We start from the raw sequence: 9,064 nt of genomic DNA on the forward strand, positions 1-9,064 counted from the left end.
TTTTGTAGAATGGTGAGTTCATGTACTCATTGGCTTCACAATCGCGTTTATCCAGCCACCACCACAAAACCATCTAATGGTAGCCAACAGTCTCACCTTCCTCATGTCATACATGTCCAAAACACCTGCAACCTGTGCGACACATGCACTATAAGACTGCCGAACACAGTGCCGCCAGACGACACCCGGTATACATCCATCCATACATGCACATACCACGAAACAAACGACAGAGCAAAATCATCGACTGACACAAGTCTCATCTGTCACGTTATGTTCCTTTTTAGTTCTTTTCATTGACACTAGTTTGTTTTCATTAGTCACGTGTTCCTTTGTTCTAGTTTTCCACCTCTCATCAGTTACTATGGACACTAACACAAATCATCACAGCTGTTTGTCATTGTCTCATCACTAGTGATGCGACATTTGAACCGAGGCGTCGGAGCTTGTGACGAGAAAAAATGGGCGTGCCAGATGAAGCCGCGATTCGAGGCTTGTGTTGTTGAACACAATTGAAAATCACGTGACCAATGACAAACGAGGCCTCGGTTTGTGTGGATACGTCATCGGTTCGGTCTGAGTGTCGCTACAGATAAAGGGGATTCGAAACTCGCGCAACCTTGTGGGTGTTAGGAGTAGTAGAAGCAGTTGTAGTAGTGTCAGAGAGTCAAAGAACTCTCATTGTTGTTGTCGTTATTGAGTCATATATGTGTTAGGGCTGTATATTATTACATTATATCAGGTTAGAATACGTATATTATTATTATTAATTATAGTAGCTATATTATAGTCCTGTTATATTAATGAGATAAGATTATTTGGATTTTTGGATCTGGACTGCTTTTTGTTTTGGATCGCCCTTTTGGATTTGTTTGCTTTTTGCGACTCTTACTTTTTCCTGGTAATGGAGCCAGCAAGAAAGAAGAACGCCTCCCCTGTCTGGGCTCAAAAGAAGCTTCAGTATCCTCATTTATACCAACTGGCACTGGCATTTTTATGTTCCTCTGCATCCTCTGTTCCTTGTGAAAGGATATTTTCCAAGGCTGGAGAGGTTTTGTCCAAGAAGAGGAATCATCTAAACCCCAACACACTTGAAAAAATTCTGTTTCGCAATAAAAATCTATTGTAATCCTTCACCCAGCCCAATCTGCAGTGTTGCAGTTTGCTCCTCTAAATCCCCAGTCCCATAAACACAACACTGCAACTAAATCTAGTAACAGTTCACTGCACAAAACCCCCCAGAGACAATTCTTAACTTTTTCCACCCCAGACTATTCTGTTGCAGTTTACTTTATTACACTCCCTCCACCATAAGCACTGCACGCAACACAGTGTCACTTTTGTTGTTCACTATCCAAACAATTTATGAATAATTAATTAACTGTGTGTGTGACAGTTGTCTCTGCACAAGTAAATTCAGACAGAGAAAGATAGGCTACATATTTTATTTTATACCCAGGCAATGGACAAATGTCTGCTCAGGTCTTTTTATTATCGCAAATGAAAAGTTACAGACATTAACAGTGAGAAGAAAATAAATAAATAAATGAAACAGAACGGGGTGGGTAGTGGCTTTATATGGATACCATAAGTCTGCTCAGGTCATTGGTTCAGAATTAATTAATTTGTCTGCTACTTCTTTGCACAGTAGCTAGGTGTCACTAGTGAGCAATGCTGAATGATGCTTCGAGTAATGAACCTTTGGGTGAAGCAATGGGCTGCGAGGTCTCAGTGGTTCAGGAAGCCTCATTTTGCCATCACTACTCATCACCTCTGTAATGAAACTGCTCCGAGACTTGAAAGGTTGGAGATTCAAACGTAACTTTTATTGAGTATTCCAGAATCATAATCCAAATACAGGCAAAGGGTCAAGCACAGGACGGCAGTCCAAACAAGCAAATAAAAAGGCAGGGGACGCAGGCAAAAGGGGAATCCAAGAAACAGGCAAACATCCAAGAACCAAGAGACATGAAACCAGGGAGAATGCTCAGAAATTCAGAGTAACACTAGTCAAAACCTTGCAGTGAATGATAGGGAACATAGTAAATATAGGCTGGGACAAACAAGTAAATGATACACAGCTTTAGACAATCAGTGATAATGAAACTGCAGAGGATTATGGGGGAAATATTCTTTGATGAAATGCTATGAACACTAGTCTGAGGGCCCCCTGCTGGCTCTCAAGGGCACTCCAGCTGGTGATCGTGAAAACCACCATACATTTAAGTTCCTCCTTTTAATTCAGTTTTTTTCTCAGATATTGTTCGTGTTTACACAATGTTTTGTATGTTGGCTGTTTACTCTGAGATTTATATTAAATCTTCTGTTATTTAATTATCGTCTTCATCTTCCTTGAACTAAGCGTTACATCATCTTTGTTATACCTTGTCATATAACTACCTCTCTGTCATTTGCCAGATGCAATGAAGGGGAGCTTTGTCATTTAATGTTAATTTTTGTTTGCAGGTTTTAACCTATGCAGTGCCGCTTTTCTTCACCACAACAAGATATCCTGTTATGCAGAAGACTTCTTGAATGTATTCAGTGTTTTTCCTTATTTACAATAAGGTATTTTCACCAAATATCCTTTGTTGGAATTGATCCGTCAACAAAGATGTGATAAAATGTCAACCTTATTATCTGTTCTGTATTTTACTGAATGTGTTTTTCATACATTCTTCTTTTGGGACAGTGACAAAACAAATTGCTACTACAATTTAAAATTGGACCAGCTGTCACAGTTTCTGTTGTGTTTCCACTGGGTGTCCACAAGATGTCCCTTCCTTCCTGTCTCCATTCATCCTGGAACCACATTTCCCATAATCCTTGTTTGTTCCCATCATTTGTGATTGCACCCAGCTGTTCCCATTTATGTTGTTATGGTGCGTTCTATTATAGCCAACGAACCGACTCGGACCTCGGATATGACGGCACGTCCACACTTCAAGCGTTCTATTATGTTTTGCGCCTCCGAGTCGTAGAAAAAAATGGACGCCACCCGGAAAGCTGTTGTAATGGTAGCACTGGCCATTTTTACATTAAAAAAATATATTATGACTACACCTTATCAAAACGCAGCAATTTGAACTTGAAAATGTTCACTTTATTTCATGTTTTTCATGTTAATCTTCTGTTAGCATCACTAGCAACGTTAGTAATTGCACTCACAACAACCAATTCCCATACCTACAGGGACGCAGTAATACGAGTGATTGTAATCGTCATTTAAAATACCAAAGCGGTTCAAAAACAATGAAAACAATTCATACTTACAAGTCACACAGGGCGCAGCCATCTTGAATTCCGAAACGGAATTCTTGCTCGGTGTCCTCACGGTTGTCCGACGTCCGAGAGGAGAAATCCGAGGAAAGGGGGCGTGTTGCTAGGCAACGTCTGTCTTCCGATTCGGATCTCCGAGACGGATAAATAATAGAACGCACCATTAGTGTCTGTGCATAAATACCCTGTCTGTGTTAGTTCATGTCAGGGAGTCATTATTGTATGTCACTCGTCTACTCTAAGGTCTGGTTTCAAGTCTGTTCTCGTTTTTGCTTTTGCTTGTTTTCTTTATTTGTTCTCTGACTGATTAAATGGTTTTCGACACTGGCATGGATGACTACGATTCTGATTATTTGGACTTTGACTCTTGCATGGATGACAATGATTTGGATTGCATTGCCCTGATTACCATGTTGCTGCGTTTGGATCATCATCCACCAATTTCTCCGCGATCGTGACACCAGCAGCACGGTTTGGTAAAAGCATTTTTTGATCTGGGGGTGATTTTTCTAATCTCTTTAACATCCCCTTATCTTCCATGCAATAGTTTTTCTTTTTACATTTTTTTAAATAGTTTTTTTCATGCCACAGAATCCTTAAGCAGTCACAAAAATATTTGTTAAACGCACTTAATTGCGCACACACAACACAACACAGTCAGCACAACTAATATCACACACACAGCACCCAACATTAATACACTCAATATCACACGCTTTTTCAACATTTATAGAAACACTGGACAAACTCGGCCCATAGACTAACAGATCATTCTCAGCTCATGAGCACCTGCAGATGCAGACCTTTCCTGCGTAGGACATGCCGTGAGACAACACTTATCACCTACCAAGGGGTTTCTCACTTCTGTAGCCGTTCCCACACTGGAAGTGATATTTGCAGGGTTTTTTGTCTACACCTAAACTTCAGTGTGTTTTTTTACACCTCTCTGCTGGTGTTTTCACACGTCAGTGTTGCCCACTGTCGTGAGACAAATAAGCAACTGCAGCTTCAAAAACAAGCCCAATATTATTTATTAGCAATAAATGAGCTTGCAACATATTAAACCACTCATAACATGTTATGTTAAAAACATCAAATTGCAAAGCTGGAGGTCACACACTATCCTCCAGTCACCTGTGAGCAGAACAGGTTTGGAGATGGAAAAGGAAAAAAAGTGATGAAAGGCAAATTATGGTAACACACAGTTGGAAATTGTCCAAGTTAGTGCAAACAAGTTAGGAGCACTAAGTCGTGAACACACACACTGCAAAACATGAAAAAGACAAGCACTAAGGGAGAACTGTAAAATAGACACATATTTATAAATATATAAAAAAAATAAAAAGAGACCACTTTACTCCAGTATTATCCTCTCTTCATTGGCTGCCGGTTCAGTACAGGATCGATTATACGATTTTATTAATGGTTTTTTAAAGCACTGCATAACATGTTCCCAAATTACATTGCAGACCTTTTAGGATCTTACATTTTAGGTAAGACGTTCAGATCAACAAACCAATGTTTGCTGGCTGTCCCTTATTCTAAAAAAAAGTCAAAGAGCTTTTTCAGTTGTGGCTCCAAAGTTGTGGAACAGTCTTCCTCTTCATATCCGGCAAGCTCCAACAATTCAAATTTTTAAGTCTCAATTGAAAACGTATCTTCCCTGAGATCAGGGAACGAGTGTTGCATAACTATGCGTTGTGGGAAAACTCCTTTTCTTGAGAATATTGAAGCCATTATTTTAAAATGCAGTGCAGCTGCACAGCGAGCACAGAGCAGAGCATCGAGCTCAGTCATTGGCCGTTGCTGCGGCAGCTGCACGAACCTATGGCAAGGCGGCTGAGATACATGAACCAATAGGGTCGCTCCGCGCCCAGTGCACATCAGAGCCGGCTAGAATGAGCGTGGCTTATGCCTATATAAGCAGACCGTTTTTCCATAGAATCAGGTTAAATCGACTGAAGTGACAGCACCTGAGCCAAGCGTAATAGCACGGCAGGCTACACTAAAGCCCTGCATTTCAGCCCGAGCCCGACGGGCCCCGACTTATTTACGCCCCTAGGGCCGGGCTTCGGGCCAATTTTCACGTCATAGTTCACATGCGGGCCGGGCCTCGGGCCTTTTTTGGGTTATCCTTCTTTTTATATTTTTAGACATTAATTTAAAAATGTATATGAAGTTGACGTCGACGATAGAAAAACAAACATAAAAAGCCATTTCATAACCTCATAACTTTCATAATCTTTTAATTACACAAACAAATGACTGACATGACAGTCTCACGCATGCACACACACACGCACACACACAAAAGGTTTCCCGTCAGCGGCGCGACCCACGATTCACCTCATGAGCAAATAATGGAGAATATTAAGAGAAAAATCGCAGATGGCCAACTTAAAACGGTAAAAAACACCAGAGGAAAGGCAAACTTCTGGGCTGTTTTTCAAATCGTGACAACCTTAAATGATGAGCCAACTGGTTATGCACAATGTACAACTTGCAAGGCTGTGCTAAGCTACGATAGTAAGAAGACGGGATCATCTCATTTACAAAGACATTTTGAGCGTGGTGGATGTAACGGTAGCGCACCAACCAGCAGCAGCAAACAAATGAGTGTGAGTGATTTCCTTGCTAAACCAACTCCTTCTAGGGTGAAATCACTGATCACAGATAAATGCGTGAATTTCTGTTGTATGGACATTCGGTCATTTGAAACGGTAGCAGGGAACGGTTTCATCCAGTTAGCGCAAGAGCTAATAAATGTAGGCGCAGCCCATGGACGTCTGTCAGTAACAAGTTTACTCCCTGACCCCACCACAATCTCCCGAAAGTGCAAAGAACTGGCGACTGCTAAGAGAGGGGACGTGGTTGAAGAAATCAAGGGGGTCATGTCGTTGATAAATGTGGGCATGACAACTGACATGTGGACGGATGATCACCGTAAAATAATCTACATGTCAATCACACGTCACTATGTCACACCACAATATGACATGAAGAGCAGGGTACTCACCACAACAAGCTTCCCAAACGAGGCCAAAACAGCAGACAATATTCGAAAAGAGTTGCAGCAACAATTCTCAGTCCTTGGATTCGATGCTTCGGTGATGAATTCTGTTGTCTGGGTAACCGATCAAGGCGCTAATTATGTTGCCGCTCTTCGCCCATACCGGCGCCTGGACTGTCAAGACCACCTGTACAACACTGTCCTCCGGCATGCCTTGAACTCCGATGAGCTTTCAGAAACAGTCCCAGAAGTAGCAGAGACCCTTCAGGCCGCCAAGGCTTTAGTGCGATATTTAAAGCAGTCAGGTCTGACAAGCCGGTTGTCAAAAACTGTCAAACAGATGGCAGAAACCAGATTTAGCACCGTATTTCTCACCCTGTAGTCAATTGAGTCAGTCTACGTAGAGTTACAGGAGATACTTCAGAGCCGTGGTGAGAGCCAGAGACTACACGATGTGTCCCCTGATGTGCTGTCTTTCCTGATTCAATTTTTGCGCCCATTCTATGACGCACAAAGGGAGTTGGTGGGGGATAAATACCCAACACTGAACCTCGTCGTGCCCTGGCTTCACAAGCTGAAACACCATTGCCAGCCAGATGTGTCGGACACTCCTTCCCAAGCAATTATCCGCCAACGACACCTTGAGTGGATAATAAAGAAAGTCCACATCCAGCCACTTCACAAACTGGCCATATTCTTATGGCCAAAGTTCAGTCAGTTAAGAATGTTTACCAACGCCGAGAGGGATGACATCTTTCAGCTGGCCAAACGTCAGATAGCCCGCTTTAGAGAGGAGGGGACGGCGGATCAAGCAGCCGGTGAGATTTTATTTTAAGTGTGTGTGTATTACTATTATTATTGTTATCAGGCCTATTATTATTCTTATTATTTCACTTTATTTTCACCTGCAACCAAGTCACTTATTATAGTAGGTAGGTATTATAGGCCTCTAAATTAATGTATTAATCATAGCTACTTGGCCAACTAATAATTATAAAATAATTATGATTCATGCAGCGGCGAGCATTTCTGTGTCTGCACGTACACCTGTTGCTGCGGGCCATGCAGCAAAGAAGAGAGCGCTGGCCGAGTTTGAGGAAGAGTGGGAAAACATTCTGGAGCAGGACGAGGATGACGGCGATGAAGTACAGCAATACATGCGCCTCAATCACAACATGGAAGGTGATGGACGAGATGTGCTGCTCTGCAAATCAGCGCCGCGGGAAGAGTGATAGAAGAGAGGAGGACTGGGTTAAAACCTTCCACTGTGGATGCTATTCTTTTTCTCCACGATGCTCTGTAAGAGACCGTTCTAACTTTTCGTTTGATTGGACTTTATTTTCGTTTAACTGTTGTAAACTACTGATGTTTTTCGTTTGATTGGACTTTATTTTCGTTTAACTGTTGTAAACTACTGATGTTTTTCGTTTGATTGGACTTTATTTTCGTTTAACTGTTAAACTATTGGAAAAAAGAATGGCCATGTTCTGTGGTGAATTTTTGAGGTAAGATAACCTGCGAGTCTGTTTTTAATTAATTTAATTTAGTTTGTTTAGATTGTAGGCTATGCTCATTTCGTTTGCCATGTTGCGAGCAGCCTGAGCTTGCCTCAGTAGGCTATTTAAAAAAGGTGTTTTACTCACTGTGGTTTAATAAATAAACATTTATTAAACTAACTGTCTGTGTGATATGCTTGAAGTGTTTTATATCTATGGTTTTTATTGTAGCCAAGTAAAGTAGCCTATTAGCGTTGATTTGAGAGGCTAAATTAATCATGTTTTACTCGCTGTCGGCGCGGCTGCTTGGTCGTCATTTAAAAAAAAAAATGCTCCAAACATTTGTCTTAACTTAATAAAGAAATAAAAAGAAACATAACTAACAAAACTGACCTATTTTAATGGCTGCAAATAGGGCAGGCTGCCGCTGTGTCATAAAAAAAAAAAAAAACGGGCTCGGGTCGGACTCGGGCTGATAATTCTGATGAGCTGTCGGACACGGGTCGGGCTAGGGCCTGAGCGTTTCGGGCCAGGGCCGGGCTCGGGCCTAGATTTGAGGCCCGTGCAGGGCTCTAGGCTACACAATACTCATTCCCTACTCTCAGGGAACCGAGGTTAAGCTAGTAACTTTGTGTTGAGTAGCTATACGCAGTGGGAACCCATTTTAAAAATTGGCTGCTGACTTCACCCTGAACCATTACCTGGGGCTAAGTGGCCCGAGGTCAACAGTAGAGTTTGAATTCCCCCCAGGGCTGGACACAGTCAGGCCCCTTATTAAGGTATAATGTCTCAGAGGCTTGGAGCCCTCGGGGCAGAGGTCTCTAGATAGAAAATACCTGTGCCTGCAGAGCAGGGACCTCTAATTTGTAAAATCTCACAAATGTGGACGGTGAGGACCAGCCTGCCGCCACACTGATGTCTTCGATTGGTACGCCACTGGACCAAACCCATGAGGAGGCTGTGCCTCTAGTACAGGGGTGGCCAACCCTGCTCCTGCCGATCGACTGTCCTGCACAGTTTATCTCCAACCCTAATTAAACACACCTGCCTTTAATTTTCAAGTGATCCTGAAGACCTTAATTGGTTGCTTCAGATCCTGAAGACCTTAATTGGTTGCTTCAGGTGTGTTTGATTAGGGTTGGAGATGAACTGTGCAAGACAGTCGATCGGCAGGAGCAGGGTTGGGCTCTAGTGGAATGAGCTCTAACACCTATGGGACATTGAAGGCCTATGGAAGTGTAGGCTAGAGAGAAAGCGTCTACTATCCATCCATATAGTC

The sequence above is a fragment of the Siphateles boraxobius genome, unplaced genomic scaffold (genome assembly GCF_051911475.1).
Source record: "Siphateles boraxobius isolate OS27281-9 unplaced genomic scaffold, OSU_SipBor_1 5, whole genome shotgun sequence".
Taxonomy (NCBI): Eukaryota; Metazoa; Chordata; class Actinopteri; order Cypriniformes; family Leuciscidae; genus Siphateles; species Siphateles boraxobius.